The sequence below is a fragment of the Triticum urartu genome, chromosome 5A (assembly GCF_056163025.1).
Source record: "Triticum urartu cultivar PI428250 chromosome 5A, HENAU_Tu73, whole genome shotgun sequence".
Classification (NCBI taxonomy): domain Eukaryota; kingdom Viridiplantae; phylum Streptophyta; class Magnoliopsida; order Poales; family Poaceae; genus Triticum; species Triticum urartu.
In genome coordinates, this window is record NC_141877.1 from 626734650 (window position 1) to 626751307 (window position 16658).

Consider the following 16658-nt stretch of genomic DNA (forward strand, 5'->3'; position numbering starts at 1 on the left):
TGGATCCCTTCGTGAGGGGGCTCATGTATTATTATGGGCTGGAATTTCACGACTTAGCCCCGGAGTCCATCCTCCATATTTCCTCATTCATCGTCGTGTGTGAAGCCTTCCTCCGTATTACTCCTCACTTTGGACTATGGCTCAAGACCTTCAAAGTAGAGCCGAAGATGATCGAGGGACGGCATGCGGAGTGCGGAGGTGCTTTTATAAGCAACAATGCTGGTGCTCCATGGCCCGAGGGCTCTTTTCAAGAGGAGTCCAGCTTATGGCAACGAGAGTGGTTTTATATCACCGCTCCCAGGAGCACCAAGTGGGTGGCGCCACCTGCCTTTCGCTCGGGTCCCCCACCACAGCCAGTGTCATGGGTCAATAAAGGACTGGACTGGGGGGCATCCAAGGACGTGCCCTTGTTGCAGGGCCGCATTCGAGATCTCTTAGAAAGAGACATTAGCCTGGTCGTGGTGATGCAGATCATGTTGATCCGCCGAGCCTTGCCCGGCAAACGTCGCCCCCTTCGCTTGTGGGAGTTCAATCCGGAGGGACCACGAGCTCTCCAGCATTTCATAGGCGCAACGCCCGTGGAGATGTACAAATTGTTCTTTGGATCACAAGCAATGTGTCCGGACTTGATCGAGGACGCAGGTCTGAGCTGCAACCGCCCGGATACTCAAGTAAGTAGCCCTGTGCCCGGACTCGCAATCCGCATATTTATCATAAAATTGCCCTTAAAAGAGTTGTCCTTTAAACAGGAGTGGATAGCGAAAGAAAAGCTAATCAGGTGTCCGGCCCCCCTCCCTGAGACCATGCTAGGTCCCGTGCTAGTCAGGATGTTGGAGGTTGTGCCTTCGGAGGAAAGCGAGGGAGGGGACAAGGAAGCTACGACCTCCTCGGAGGAGGCTGTTTGGAAGGGAGGAATCGAAAATTCCTCTCCTCAGGGGAAGAAGAGGACCGCCTCTGACGACCCGGAGACCATGGCCTCAAAGCGGGGGAAGAAATCTTCGTCAGAGGATCATGCGCCGGGGGATACTTCGGCCGAATTATGTCCTCAAGGGGATCAGCCCTCCATCGAGCCGTAAGTAGAGAGGAGTTTTTCTTTTTAAGAAATGAGAGAAATCCTTGCGTTATATCTGAGAAGAGTAATCGAAAATTTACCTTGTAGCTCGGACCTTAGCCCTTCTCAGCAGAGCTCGTCTTCGGGGGATCTTCTTCCGGAGATGATGGAGAGCGGAACGCCTCCCCCTGCCGTACCGCCTTGCGAGGCGGGCGACCCTGAGGTATCGTCGCGGAGGGTTTCTCCGAATCCGGCAGGGCCGGAAGGTACTCATATGGCCCCCAAAAGCCCTCCGCGCCCGGCCTTCGAAAAGGGCCATCGGACGAGTCCGACACCGTCTGGTGCGCAGTCGGAGGAGTTGAAGGATCTGCTAGGGCGATCTCAGAGGAGCACCGTGCATTGATGGGTACGATGATTGAGAGGATTTCATCCGCGGAGAGCGGATTGCACGAGGCCGTCAGGAGTTTACTGACAGGTTTTGAGGTACGCGAAATAATGTACCCTTTTGGGATAGTTGCACATAAATAAGATGCGCCCTGTGTAGATAGTAGCCCCTGAGACTCTGTGCGTTGTCAAAAGTGACGGCACGCAGAGGATCATAATCCCAGGTGTAATATGCAGCCTTCATACGTAAGTGGCGAAGTGTCGGGTGGCCAGCCGGACTGATGAATTTGCCGAGCTAAAGCGGCAACTTGATGTGGCAGATGCCGACATCGCGCTTGTCAACAATCGGCTGGACGAGGCACAAGGTATGTAATTACTCCGGCGGCACCTGGTAAGAGGAGCTTTTTGCACATCTTACAATGTGTGCGCTTGATGCAGATGGTGCTGCTGCCATGGAGAATCTTCGGGCGGAACTTGCCCGAGCCAAGGAGCTAGCCATGAAAAGTGATGCGGCTGCCGGAAAGGCAATTGAAGAGCTGAAAGCCGAACAGGCTGCTCACTGCCAAAGCAAGAAGGAAATGGCCGAGATGGCTGTGGAGCTGAAGAGCGCTGCTGAACGTTGCAAGCTTCTTGAAAAAGAAGATCAGGAGGAACAGATGGACCTGGAGAAGGCCGTTGCCGATGCCAAGGATGCTCACTCTGCGATGAGAGCTATGAAGGAGGAGCTGCGTCAGGCCGGAGAGATCGCGGCTGGAAAGCCCTTTATGCTGCGGAGGAAGTTCTGTGATCCTAAACATGCTCCGTTAAACCGGACGTGGAGTACGGCGAACACCTATCTGGATTTGGCAGCGAGTGCCGCAGATGCGGCCGAACACTTCCGAGATCAAGAAGATCGCGAAGTGGAAAAGCTCTTTTGGTCGCAGTTCCACAATCCAGAGCGTCCACTGTCATTAGCCGATCGTTTGGCCAAATGGGCCGAGCTAAATAGGTTGTCCGGACTCGCCATGAAGTATGTCATGAGTCATCTGTGGCCAGAGAGACCAGAGCCGAAAAGTTATTTCAACTTGGTGCAGCAGTTCCTTGGTGCGGCGCCGCATATCAATGCGATGAAGAGGCCAGCATGCATAGAGGGTGCGCGGATGGCTCTTGCCCGTGTCAAGACATACTGGGCAGAAATGGAGGCCATTGCTGTTGCATCCCTAGACTCGGATGGAAGCCAAGTACCCGCCGAGCACTATTTTCAGGAAGTTCTACAAGGCGCTCATTTAATAGAGACGCAGTGCTCGAAGGATACTATATTCGAATAGCATATATTATTGTAAAACAATATTTTGATAAATCGTAGAAGCTTTTTATACTTGTGCCTACAAGTATTATAATACCTCCTATGCGGCCGTTTAACATATATGTATATATAATCTGAAAGATGGCAGTCGTCGGCTTCAGCCCCCACGCACATAATGCAGGGGTGTTCGCAGAAGGCGCATTTTCACACTTGATCCAACGTCTTGGTCCTACAAAGGAGGTGATAGCGCAGCGAACTAGGCAATCGGACTATGATGCTTTATCACTTTCACTTAGCCATAGGAGTTTGAAAGTGAGGCTACTTATATAGCCCCTGGTGGCGCCTGCGCTCGCCTGAACTCGGGCCGCGTATGTGCCTGGCCGGGAAGCGGCCCTTCGTTAATGCGGAGGAATCCTAAAGATTCCGGTAAGTCATCGAGTGGTTGACCAGTCTCACGCTATATCATGACAGTCAATTTTCGGCTTTCTCTACTGAGGTGCTCACCTGGCCGAACCGGGGCACAATCGCAGTAGTTCTCCTGGTGCCGCCTTAGCCGATAGAGTGGAACGTAAGGTAGCAAAACACAGGAGCCAGGCAAACCCAACATTTGACCAAAGACATGATTCGGAGCTGATGCATATAAGGCCAAACTTGCGACGCCGAACACTCCCTAAGGTATTCGGTCTTTATGAGGGCGGGCAGGATAACGCCCTTAGTAATAAGCCCCTAGTGTCCAGGTACGCACAAAACTCTGACGTGGCCACATGCTAAAACGCTAGCCTCCTCCTTGGTTATACCAAGAAACCAGGGGATGTGTATCAACAAGAGACAGTAAAAAAGGTTTACGTAGGGTCTTAATCTGAAAAGAATCCTTGGAACGGGTCCCTGCTGCACGTTTGCGCCTGTGTCTCCGTTGTGCCGTATCCTGGACGGGCGTAGCACGGTGTTCATCTGTAAAAGAGAGGAACTTAGTTGAAGAAAGATCGTGCCAAACATAAGTTATACTAAATAAACAAAGTATAAATCGAAATAGGTAAAATTGAGCTTTATTGTCTCTTATTTTATATGCGCAGAGCCCCTAGTACAGGGGTATACGGCTATTAAGCCTTTATCAATTGTATGTTTATGCCGGACTCGTCTAGCCGTGTCCGTGGTCTTGACGACCCGTTTAGGTGCTTTGGCTGGTGAAGCCGCTTTATTATGGGGCTGTCCAGCCTGCATTTCGGATACTTCTAGAGTAATCCTGACGGTCGAAGGTGATCGGTTTTAACAACCATTGGCGGGACTCCTTTGGGATAGGCTATATGCCGCGTCTCTCTGGTGGCGCCATTCTGTTCTTCACGTGAAGTAAGTTTACTGTTTTGAGTTCTTGTGGGAAATCCTTTTGTTTCCTGGTGCTCTGCTTGTGGGGTTCGTCGTCGTCCTCACTTGGTGTGTCGAGCCCCTTGTGTTCGGCGTTGAGTTTGCCGGCTTGCTTAAAAACCCAACAATCTCTGTGGGTATGGTTCGCAGGCTTCCCGGGAGTACTGTGTATTTGACATATCTTGTCCATGATTTTGTTTAAGTTGGATAGCTCGTCCCTGTTATCCTTGAGGGGCGGCTTTCTCTGATTCTGCCGTGAGCTTTTGAATCCGGCGTTGACCGCTGTGCTCTTTGGGCTGTTTCCCTTATTCCGACGTTGGTCCTTGCTGCGTCAGGGTTTTCCGTTTCTGTCCCTAACTTTGGATGTACTTGGGTCGCTGGTGCTACATCTTGCCAACCAGCTGTCCTCTCCTGCGCAAAAGCGGGTCATGAGGCTTGTTAATGCGGCCATTGTTCTTGGCTTTTCTTTGCCGAGGTGTCTGGCGAGCCATTCGTCTCGAACATTATGGTTAAAAGCTGCTAGGGCTTCGGCATCCGGACAGTCGACTATCTGATTCTTTTTAGTAAGAAATCTGTTCTAGAATTTCCGGGCTGACTCTCCGGGCTGTTGAGTTATGTGACTGAGATCGTCTGCATCCGGAGTGCGGACATAGGTCCCTTGAAAATTTGCCCGGAAAGCATCCTCAAGCTCTTCCCAACTTCCAATGGTGTTTTCGGGAAGGCTTTTGAGCCAATGCCGGGCTGGCCCTTTAAGCTTGAGGGGTAAGTATTTTATGGCATGGAGGTCATCTCCTCTGGCCATGTGTATGTGGAGGATATAATCCTCGATCCAGACCCAAGGGTCTGTTGTTTCGTCGTACGCCTCTATGTTTACAGGTTTGAATCCCGCTGGAAATTCATGGTCCAGCACCTCATCGGTGAAACATAGGGGGTGTGCGGCACCCCTGTATTTGGGTGTGCCGTGATGTTCGGGTATTTGTTGTGTTGCATTGCTTACTAGAGCTTGCTTTCTTGGCCCGTAGATAGATCTGGCTGGGCCATCTTTTTTATGCGGATCCTTTGGTTGATCGCGTGCCGGCTTGTGTGCGGCGCCGCTTGCCGCTCCATGCTGGCCATGCGGTCGTCTATCCGACCGGGTGGCTTTCCTATTTTTTGACTGCGAGGGCTCTAAGGCCTCCTCGTCAAATTCAGGCATTAGCTTTCGCTTTGGATAGCTTTTTGTGCGGCGACTGCCGCCATATTTGTCTGCGGTGTTGCGTACTTTGCTCCATCTGATTCTGAGTGCATCTTCCGCAGTTTTTAGCTTCCGCTTCTGCTCTTTCAGGCTATGCGCAGTGGCGACAAGCCTTTTGTGGAGGTTCTTCTGCTCCATGAGTTTATCCGGCGTAAGGTCGTCCGGACTGTTGTTTTCGCTGGGGAAGGGGTGTTCGGTTTGTTTATCCAAGTTGCCCTGTTCGGATGTTTGCTCGAAGGCATGTTCGTCGTCCGCCGGCTCGTCCTGCTCTATGGCTGGGTATGTATGGCTGCTGTCTCTGTTGAGGCGGGGCTTGGAGCGGCGCTTACTTCGCCGCTTTGATTGCTTTTCGAGTGAACGATCCCTCGTTGCATCCCTGTGTTCCTCGTCGTCGCTTCCTTTGGGTGTGTCCACCATGTATACATCATGATATGAGGTGGCTGTCCAGTGCCTTATAGGCGTTGGTTTATGTTCATCTCCTACATCGTCGTCCATACCCTCGATGTCTTCGGAGTCGAAGTCGAGCATGTCATTTAAATTATCGACAGTGGCTATGAAGTGGGTGGTGGGTGGGCATCGAATTTCTTCGTCGTCCACATCCCAATCCTGCCGGTGATAGTCTGGCCAGGGCTCTCCTGACAAATAGAGAGACCTGAGTGAATTCAGAATGTCGCTGAAGGGCGAGTGCTGAAAGATGTCTGCAGCGGTGAACTCCATGATCGGTGCCCAATCGGATTCGATCAGTAGGGCGCGGAGGGCTCGGAGTCCGGAGAGGAGTCCAACACCTTGGAGTCATGGGCTTCGCAGAGGACAAGGCTGGTGTTTGGCTTGATCGCCGTAGAGATTGCAGCCCCTGAGGAGGTGTCTAACCACCCATCCTCGATTGGTGTGATCGGCTACGAGCTAGGGGTCGGAGCGGACACAGGTGCGGCCTCGAGGGAACTGTTCAGCGGCAGAGCTAGATGATGCCCATCGTGACAGTGCGGTGCGCTCGGTTGTGGCTCGAATCCATCGAAGATCAAGTCTCCACGGATGTCGGCCGTGTAGTTCAAACTTCCAAATCTGACCTGATGGCCAGGGGCGTAGCTTTCGATCTGCTCCAGAAGACCAAGCGAATTGGCCCGCAGTGCAAAGCCGCCGAATACGAAGATCTGTCTGGGGAGAAAAGTCTCACCCTGGATCGCATCGCTGTTGATGATCGGAGAAGCCATCGGGCCTAAAAGTGACGACACAGAGGAACTCTCAGTGAAAGCACCAATGTCGGTGTCAAAACCGGTTGATCTCGGGTAGGGGGTCCCGAACTGTGTGTCTAGGCGGATGGTAACAGGAGGCAGGGGACATGATGTTTTACCCAGGTTCGGGCCCTCTTGATGGAGGTAAAACCCTACGTCCTGCTTGATTAATATTGATGATATGGGTAGTACAAGAGTAGATCTACCACGAGATCAAGGAGGCTAAACCCTAGAAGCTAGCCTATGGTATGATTGTTCTTCGTCCTACGGACTAAAAACCCTCCGGTTTATATAGACAGCGGAGAGGGCTAGGGTTACACAGAGTCGGTTACAATGGTAGGAGATCTACATATCCGTATCGCCAAGCTTGCCTTCCATGCCAAGGAAAGTCCCTTCCAGACACGAGACAAAGTCTTCAATCTTGTATCTTCATAGTCCAGGAGTCCGGCCGAAGGTATAGTCCGGCTATCCGGACACCCCCTAATCCAGGACTCCCTCAGCAGTCGTTAGTGTTATGGCTATGGACATCATGGAAGATGCAGTATGGACGGTTATCTCTTGGAGGGTCGCTGTTGCCGCAGCCGCGCTTCACTTCTGGCTCCACGGCCAGCATGGCTGGTCCCTTGCGCTTTGCTTCCTTGGCCTTGGTCTTCTTGTCGTCGGCCTCCGCCTCAGGAAGTTCCATGAGGGAGAGGCGGCCTTCCTCTGCCCTGGCGCACTTCGCCGCGAGATTGAACATCTCGAGGGTCGTGCACATGTCCTCGTGGATGGCAAGCTCCTCCTTCATGCTGACATCATGGACACCTTTGGAGAACGCCGAGATGATGGCCTCGTCGAAGACCCTGGAGATCTTGAGGCGCATGGTGTTGAAGCATTGGATGTACTTCTGCAGGGTCTCCCCAGGCTGCTGCTTCACGCGGCGCAGGTCTGCGGCCGCCGGAGCTCGATTGTGGGTACCTTGGAAGTTGGCGATGAAGCGCTCGCGAAGCTCCTCCCAGGAGGAGATGGACCCTGGAGGAAGGTTCAGGAGCCAGGAGCACGCACCGTCTTTGAGGGCCATGGGGAACCAATTCGCCATGACCTGCTCGGTGCCGTTCGTCGCCTCGATGCTGAGCTCGTAGAGCTGGAGGAACTCCGCTGGGTCAGCGGTGCCATCGTAAAGCGGAGGCAGATCTGGCTTGAACTTGCGGGGCCAGACGAGGCACCATAGCTTAGGAGCTAGGGCGCGGCATCCAGCCAAACTCATGATTGCTGGTGCCCCCTGCGCCTGCGGTGCTGGATCTCAGGGTGCGGGCGCCACCACCTCCTGTGGGGCGTGGTTCTGGTGCTGCTGAGCGGGGAGCACGCGCGCTTCTGCCTGGGGGCGCGGGACCACCTGGCAGCTCTCCTCGTCGCGCGCGGGGCCCTGCGGGGCTGTTCGCGCCGTGGAGTCTCGCGCCTGAGCCCCTGGCCGGCGCCGCGCGGTGGAGCTGGGGGCGGAGCGCCGTGGTCCTCGTCCCCCGCCATGGGCGACGCAGGGCGAGAGGAATGGCGGTTCGGGCGCCTCTTCGGCGGCGTTGACGAGCTCGGTGATGCGGTGGAGCCACTCGTCGTAGAGGTCGTCCGCCCGACGGTAGCGTAGGAGCTCCCGCGCCATTAGTAGCGTAGGCTGCTGGTAGACCGGCCCGTGGCGGACCAGCGAGGACGACGCCGCGGCCGGCGAAGGTGATGGGGTCGCCGTGCGGCCTTCACGCCGCACGGACAGCGGCAGCGACGAGTCCTGCTGCTCGTGAACGGCTGGGTCCGTGGCCGCGTTGGCGACCGGCGCGTTAGGGCGGAGCGGTGCGCCGTTACCCGCGGGTGCCGTCTGAGCGATGTTGGCGGCGCGGCGGGCGGCGCATGCTCGACGAGTGTCCACCATGGCGGTGAAATGAGGTCGACGGAGAAGAGTGGAGTGAGGTCGTCGGAGAAGCGAGATTTTGACACACCCCCTACCCGGCGCGCCAAATGTCAGATTTCGGGCTCCGCAAAACCCTTAAGATTCGAACACAGGGGCGTGACGAAGATCTCTCCTACTACACATCTACCTAGCGCCACACTCTTCTCCTGGCGGTGGGAATGGAATGCAAGCAAGCAAGTAGAGCACACAAGAGTTTACCCAGGTTCAGGCCACCTTGCGGTGTAAAACCCTACGTCCTGCTTTAGTGGATTGGCCTCGCGAGGGCTCGAGTATGAACAAGTACAGTGGTTTCTTGAGCTCAGGAGGCGAGCTCCAGAAGGGTGAGGAGGTGGATGTTCTTGCTCCTTTTCTAGTCTAAGTCTCCATGGGTCGATCGCCCTCTACGATGGAACCCTAGCTACTTATATATGCGGCGAGGGTCCTCTTCCCCCGAAATGTTTAGGTGGGAAGGGAATCCCACAATGGTCATTTGAGCGGGAACACAAGGACGCTCCTATCCTGACAAAAGGTGGTCTTCGCCTGCAAAGAGGGCAGGCGGTGACGCGGTGGTGGGCTCGGTGATGACATCCTTCCTGCCGTCCTTGCGGTCTTCGGTCTTGTTGCACCAAAGGGGAAACCTTTGTCGTGCCCCTCGGGACCCTGCGCTTGCGCGGTCTCCTTTGCACCGATATGGAAACTGGGCCCGCTGGCGCACGCTGGCGCCCGCTGGCACAGTTCGTCATGGCTTGCGTCACTGCCTCATCCTGAGGCAGCCCTTGCCTTGAGATCTCCGCCCTCCCGAAGCAGCCTAGCCGAGGCCACTCTAGGGAGAGGTCTTGGTCGCGCCTCCGGAGCAGCCTAGGTGAGGCCGCTCCCTGAGGAGGTCTTGGTCGTTCTCCTCACGTGGGCTGGCCCCCTCTCGAGGATCTTTTGTAGATGGTCGATCAACTGGGCCCTATCAGGCTGTACCAGGAACGCGACGTGGGCCGCAGACAGGCAAGTCTGGGTACCCTGGTTCCCAGTACGCCGACACCCATGTTATCTTTGGGCCTTCTCAGAGCCCATTTATTCTTGGGCTCATTTCCAGCATTCGTTTACTTACGGCCCGTTACTGCATTTTCTGCTTGTGGGCCAAATTCAGCCCATGGTTACAGTCGGCCCGTTTGTGGTCCGTTAATACGTTGGGCCATTTTCATATTGTCATCAAATACAGCCTATTAACGATGGCCCATTTACGGCCATAATACGGCCTGCTATTGGCCCATGTTTGGCCAATCGATCATACGTCCTGTATAAGGCCCATTGATGATACGACACTTAGAAGGCCCATTGTTTCTACGGCCCGTAGAAAGCCCATTGTTTCTACGGCCCGTAGAAAGCCTACTGTTTCTATGGCCCGTAGAAGGCCCACTGTTTCTACGGCCCGTACGAGGCCCAGTGTCACTACAGTAAATATTAGCCCATGGTTATTATGGCCTAGTTTTAAAAAATAGGTTATTGCAGCCACTAGCAAACCGCGGAAAAAGAACTGCACTGACTACAAGCAAACAAATAAACAAGACAACAAGGAAATAAATAATCAAGCAACTTATGCTAGGCTATCACAGCTATTACACATATTACATCCACTGGGCATCAAAGTTCGCCACCAGTGCAAATATAGGGAACAAAGCAGCATATAAACGCCGCAGCAAAACAAGTCCAGAGCTGAAACCACTTCAGAAGAGTTCAAGAAACAATATCTTGGGTACCCATAATGCTGGCAAGATGCTTAGCAAGCTTATTAACTTTCTCTTGTTTGGCGCTTAAATCCTCCAGCACTTGCTGTTGCACAAGAAAGGACTGGTGTTTATCAGCCATAGTAACTTGCTGTTCGAGTTACTAGCCAGTACCGCTGGCACAAGTGCTTGTAGCTGGCCAGTACCGCTGTCCTGTTCAAGAACCCCCTCCAATTCAAATGGTTGATAAACAAGAAAATTAATTGAACATACATACATTGTATGATAGACAGATGTGGTAATTCACATATATGTTGTCTAACCAAACAGGACAGCATGACACAATTTCACATATATAATGCCTAACTAAACAGGAAAGCATGACACAGTTTCAGATATATGATGGATAACTTAACAGGATATAATGGCATAATTCAACATATGATGAGTACCTAAACAGGATGACATGACACAACTATATGATGTCTTTCTAAAATAGGTTGGGATGAAATAATTCACATACATGTTGTCTAAGTATACAGGATGGCATGATATAATTTACATAATTGATTCATATAGTAAGCAGCTGGCACTCGCATGTATGATCTCTAAACTAAGTAGATAGAATTCAATATTGTGCATATGATGTCTAAACTAAGCAATGAAAGACACCATATGCATCATATGAGAAATATAAACATTGCAACTTAGAGCATACACCTCAGGTGGGATATAGGACTGGTCATCTGTCTCTGAATCCTCCTCTGAGGAGCTCCCTGTAACTATCGAGATATATGCTTCAACAGGTACCATTGCCTTCTCTGAAGACCTTGTTTTCACTCCAGATTTTTCCATAACCGGCTCAAATGGCTGATACACATGAAGAGTAGTCCAATATACACAGATTGTCGACAAATGGAATACTTAATGAAAAAAAAAGATGGCATGAGATAATTCACATATATGATGCCTGGCTCCATGGCGGTGCATAATTCACATATATGATAACTGGTTGAAAAACATGGCATTGCATAATTCACATATCTGATATAGAAAGCAAACAGGAGGCATTCACACAAAGCATGTCTAATCTAAGCAGATGACATGGCAATGCACGACACCATATGCATGATATGAGCAATATAACCCAACCAAGTTAGAGCATGCACCTCGGGGGGGGGGGGGAATACAACTAGTCATCTCTCTCTGAATCCTCCTTTGAGGAGCTATCTGTAACCAGCAAGAAATATGCATCGACAGGTAGCACTGACTCCTCAGAAGACCTTGTTTTCACTCCAGATTTTCCCATGACCGACTCAAATGGCTGATGCATGGGAAGAGTAGATGAATATATAAACATTGTTGACAAATGGAATACATTATGGAAAAAATATGGCACGATACAATTCACATATACGATGAATGGCTAAACATGATGGCATTGCATGATTCACGTATATGATGCCTGGCTAAAGAAGATGGTATTGCATAATTCCCATATACTCCCTCCATTCCTAAATATTTGTCTTTTTAGAGATTTCAAATGGACTACCACATACGGATGTATATAGACACATTTTAGAGTGTAGATTCACTCATTTTGTTCCGTATGTAGTCACTTGTTAAAATCTCTAAGAAGACAAATATTTAGGAATGGTGGGAGTATGATATAGAAACCAAACAGGTGGCATTCACACAAAGCAAATCTAAACTAAGCTGATGACATATAAGATGTATAATGTAAGCAATGCAAGGCGCCATATGCATGATATGACCAACATCAGCATGCCAGGTTAGAGCAAACACCTCAGGTGGTAAACAGGCATGGTCGGCTCCTTGATCTCCATCTGAACAGTTATCTTCCTCTGGAATACAATCTGGAAATGCAGGAGGGGGGGGCACTTCGCCCACCATGGAGCGGCGTCTGCATGACATTATATTCGCACGCAACAGTCTTCTCTTTTTCTCTACATGTTCAGTACGATTGTGTACAATATCTGACATGCATAATAAAAAAAATAGTTAGATTTTGTAAGGCCTAAGGGGTGCATGCAAAAATCAAGACTGATGGTAGCAAATGAGTGGATGGATCCAAAACTAATGATAGCAGGTAGATTATAGCTTCAGTTTAAAAAGATAGACAATGGATCATCTATTGTTTGTTGCCCACCCAACATGAACCACATAGAACACCCAGATGAACCAGATAGTAGACAGATACAATTCGTTGCTGGCTCGATATGAGACCCATGTGCAATTCAAAACTCAAGATTGAACGATAAAGTAGCAGGTAATAATAACCGATGTATAACGTAAGCAAACACGAAAGACTGCGACCTCTCTTCCGGAACTGTGTAGTCCTCAGGTTCATCTGCTCAAGTCGATGATGGTAATGCAGTTGGCGTGGCTGCGGGCAATGGGGAAGATGATCTGAGGCAGCGAAAGGAAGTCTGCAGGGGGGATCTCTGCTGCAGTGAACGCTTCTGTCGATGGTGCACCTCAGGTGGGGTGGATGACGGCACGATAGGAGCAAGACATAACACACAGAGTTTTCTTTGACGCCCATCTAAAAATGAAGTAAATCTGTAAGGGCTCCTTAGAATTGGAGGATTCTATAAATGCAGGGACAGGAAAAACATAGGAATAGGATAGGAATGCACGTGCAAAACAGAGCATTTGGCAACATAGGATTTCAGTCAACCTGGGTGTTTGGCTCACATGAATTGGAAGAACAGAGGAATGGAGAAACAAAGTGATGCGACGAGTGTACCACCTCTTTGGCATAGCCTTGTGGACTTCAGCGTCATTGGGTTGGACGTGGAGGATGGTGATGATGCTGGTGTGACTGTCAGAGGTGGGGAAGAAGAACCGAGGCCTCTGGAAACGGCGCCGAGGGTACTGCTCCGCTGTGATGGACAGTTCCATCATTGGAGCAGCTCCGCTAAGGTGTACGACGACGAGGCTGAAGCATGACAAGACAGACAACATTAATCTGAAGTGGGACCCAAATATCACCTGCAATAGATGATGTAAAATACATCACCAAAAAGTGCTAGATGTAAAACGCATCAGCCGCGCCACGGCTGCTCCGACAGATGCTGTAAGTACTGTTCACTCCGAACTTAACTGAAGAAAATGAACTTCACAGTTGAAACTGAATTTTACTCTCGAAACTAATTGAACTAGTAACAGAGCATTGCAATAAATGTTTAGGGCGTTCGAGCACTAGTAGCAGAGAAGCAGTGATCTAGATCAGCAGACACTCGAGCAGTGAACGCACTAGCAGAGAGCAAGTCGTGTAGTAGCACCGCGAGCGAGTTCTAAAGAAGCAACTCCCGTAGCTGCCGGAGGTCGTGCAGCAGTAGCAGCGGCGCAAGCGAGAGCAAGAGCAGAGTGGCAGCACGAACGAAAACAGGAGCAGTGCAACACCGCGACCGACAACAAGAACAGAGCCGCAGCGCGAGCGAGAGCCAGAGCAGCCGCAGCTAGTGTCGTTGTGAAATCAACGACATGGGCGAGAGATGCCATGGATGATGTGGCCGGCGACGGCGCCGTCAATGGAGACACGCCATGTCTTCTCGGTATCAAGCACCGGCAGCCCCATGAGATCGAATAAAAGATAAAATGCAGCGGTGAGTGCAGAACCTCCTTGGTGGTGCCGAGTTGGCCTCGGCTTCATCGGAGGAATTGGTGAGGGTGTTGCGGTTCTGGTGGGGCAGATCAAGATGGCGCTGTGGGGATTGACATGGCGCGATAGACGAGGCGAACGTCGGGGCAGCTCCTTGGAGGTGGACGACGGGGCGGCTGATCTGGCGGGATGACGAGATCGACAACGGATCCTCATCCGGTGCGGTGGATGAGGGACGGCGAGCTGTTGCGGTCGGGAGGCCGACGGAGGAGCGTGGGGTTTTGCGGGTTTTGGCGGCCTCGGTGTACGAATGGGGGGGGGGTGAAGGGGGAGGGGTGAGCCAAGCTTAGGGACGCGCTTGTCCGAAATTTAGGGTGAGTTACCACCGTACCCCCACCAGTTTTGACACCGCGACGTGGAACTTCATTTCCGGTTGAGTGGTAGAAGGGGGATTTCGCGTGTCTGGGCTGCGGGAGCGATTTTGGATGAGGTGGGCGTTCTCGCGCGCGTCCAAATTTCGGGATAACAAGGCGCGGTGCGGGTTGAAGAAGCGGGAGTTTCAAAGCAAGTGAGACAAAAGATACTCAAGCTTGAAAATTTTGGGATAACAAGGTGCGGATTCCTTGTTCGGCAGAACAAACTTAACATGTAAAAAAACAACTCATACAAGACACAAGAGAGTCATGTCCCCTTTTACTATATTTCTATAGATGCCATTGAAAAAACTACAAGAAAAATGTAAATAAAAATCAGGAGAACAAGATTACCCTGCACAGTACCAAATCGATTCGTACTTCCCTCAACAACAACAAAAAACAAATCAATTCCCACCAAAGAAAGAGTAATGTCCCTTTTTATATGATTATAGATGCCATGATCTCGAATTTCAATTTTTGAATCCATGTTATGTTGAATTCGAATATATCATTAGGTGACCTTGCGGTGTATAATTGATGTACTCGTACATTTTGATCTTCCATCATATATGAACATTTTACTCCACCATGTGAACATATATATTGTCATCTACCATATGGACTAAATTTGAATCAATTTTCCTTACTTGAATACGATTGTTGTCAAGTTATACAATAATTTAAATATTATCTTGATAACAAAAAACATACATATAGCAGTAATCATATTTCACTATGAACTACATGTACCATATGCTCTCCCATTCAAATATTTGTATCCATTTTATGTTGAATTCAAATCATAGTACATTATTGGTCTAGGTAGCAAGATGTTTGGGATAATCTAAACCCTGTTTTCATACATATAATTTTTGGCTAAATTGGGACAAGTTTTGGTATAAGCCTCTTGCAAAACTGGAGATTCTCTCAACAAGCCTCGTGGTTCCGAGAGGGAACGTGTCACCTTTGTGTGCGAAACGATGTACGCTGCCTCCCCCCTAATTTTATTTACAGAGGAAACATAGAACTATATGAGTGCCCTGCTAAATTTTGGAATTATTTCGGGTTCATTTGGCCTTTTTATACACTAATTGAGTTTCTGGACTTTTAATGTGCATAATCTAAATATGAATTTGATGCACATGCTCCGGTGCACCAAAGTGGGTTGAAAAATCACATGTGTGTCCCTGGTTGAATTTCTAGGTCCCATGGAAGAAATGAGAATGAAATTCAAACATCTGGGCGTCATGAAATCCCCTGGAAATCATGAAACTTGGCATGGTGTCATGTCATGGCACTAACATGTTGTGGTAAAAAATTGGGCCGATTTGGAAGCTCGTGGTTCTAAGAGGGAACGTGCCACCTTTGAGTGTGGAACGATATACACTGCCCCCCTTGAGTTTCTTAACAAAGGCAACATAGAACTACATTAGTGCCCTGTTAAATTTTGGAATTATTCCAGGTTCGTTTGTCGTTTTTTATACATTAATTGAGTTTCTGGTCATTTAATGTGCATAAGTCAAATTTGAACTACAAGCACATGCTCTCGTGCACCAAAGTTGGTTGAAAAATCACATTTGTGTCCTCGGGTGAATTTGTAGGTCCCATGCAAGAAATGAGAATAAAATTAAAACATCTGGGCATCGTGGCTCAGCCCAGAACATTGAGAAACTTGGTTTTAAAATTCTTGTAAATCCAAAACACGTCTGAAAATCATGAAACTTGGCACGGATGTCATGTCATGGTACTACCATGTTGTGGTAAAAAATTGGCCGAATAGGAACAGATTTTGGTATAAGCTTTTGCAAACCGAAGCTTCTCTCAAGAAGGCTCGTGGTTTTGAGAGGGAACGTGCCACCTTTGAGTGCGAAACGATATACATTGTCCCCCTTGAGCTTATTTACAAAGGCAACATAGAACTACATGAGTGCCCTGTTAAATTTTGGAATTATTCCGGCTTCGTTTGGCCTTATTTACACATTAATTGAGTTTTTGGTCATTTAATGTGCATAATTCAAATTTGAACTACAAGCACATGCTCCCGTGCACCAAAGTTGGTTGAAAAATCACATTTGTGTCCTCGGGTGAATTTCTACTCCCTCCTTCCATCTATATAGGTCCTAATGCATTTTTCGAGGCTAACTTTGACCAAACGTTAGAGCAATAATATATGACATGCAACTTACACAAAGCATACCTTCAATTTTGTATGTCAAAGGAGCTTCCAATAATATAAATTTCATAGTATACATCTCATGTGCTATTAATCTTGTCAATAGTCAAAGGTTGTCTTGAAAAACACATTAGGTCCTATATAGATGGAAGGAGGGAGTAGGTCCCATGCAAAAAATGAGAATAAAATTCAAACATCTGGGCATCGTGGCTCGGTCGAGAACATTGAGAAACTTGGTTTTAAAATCATGAAACTTG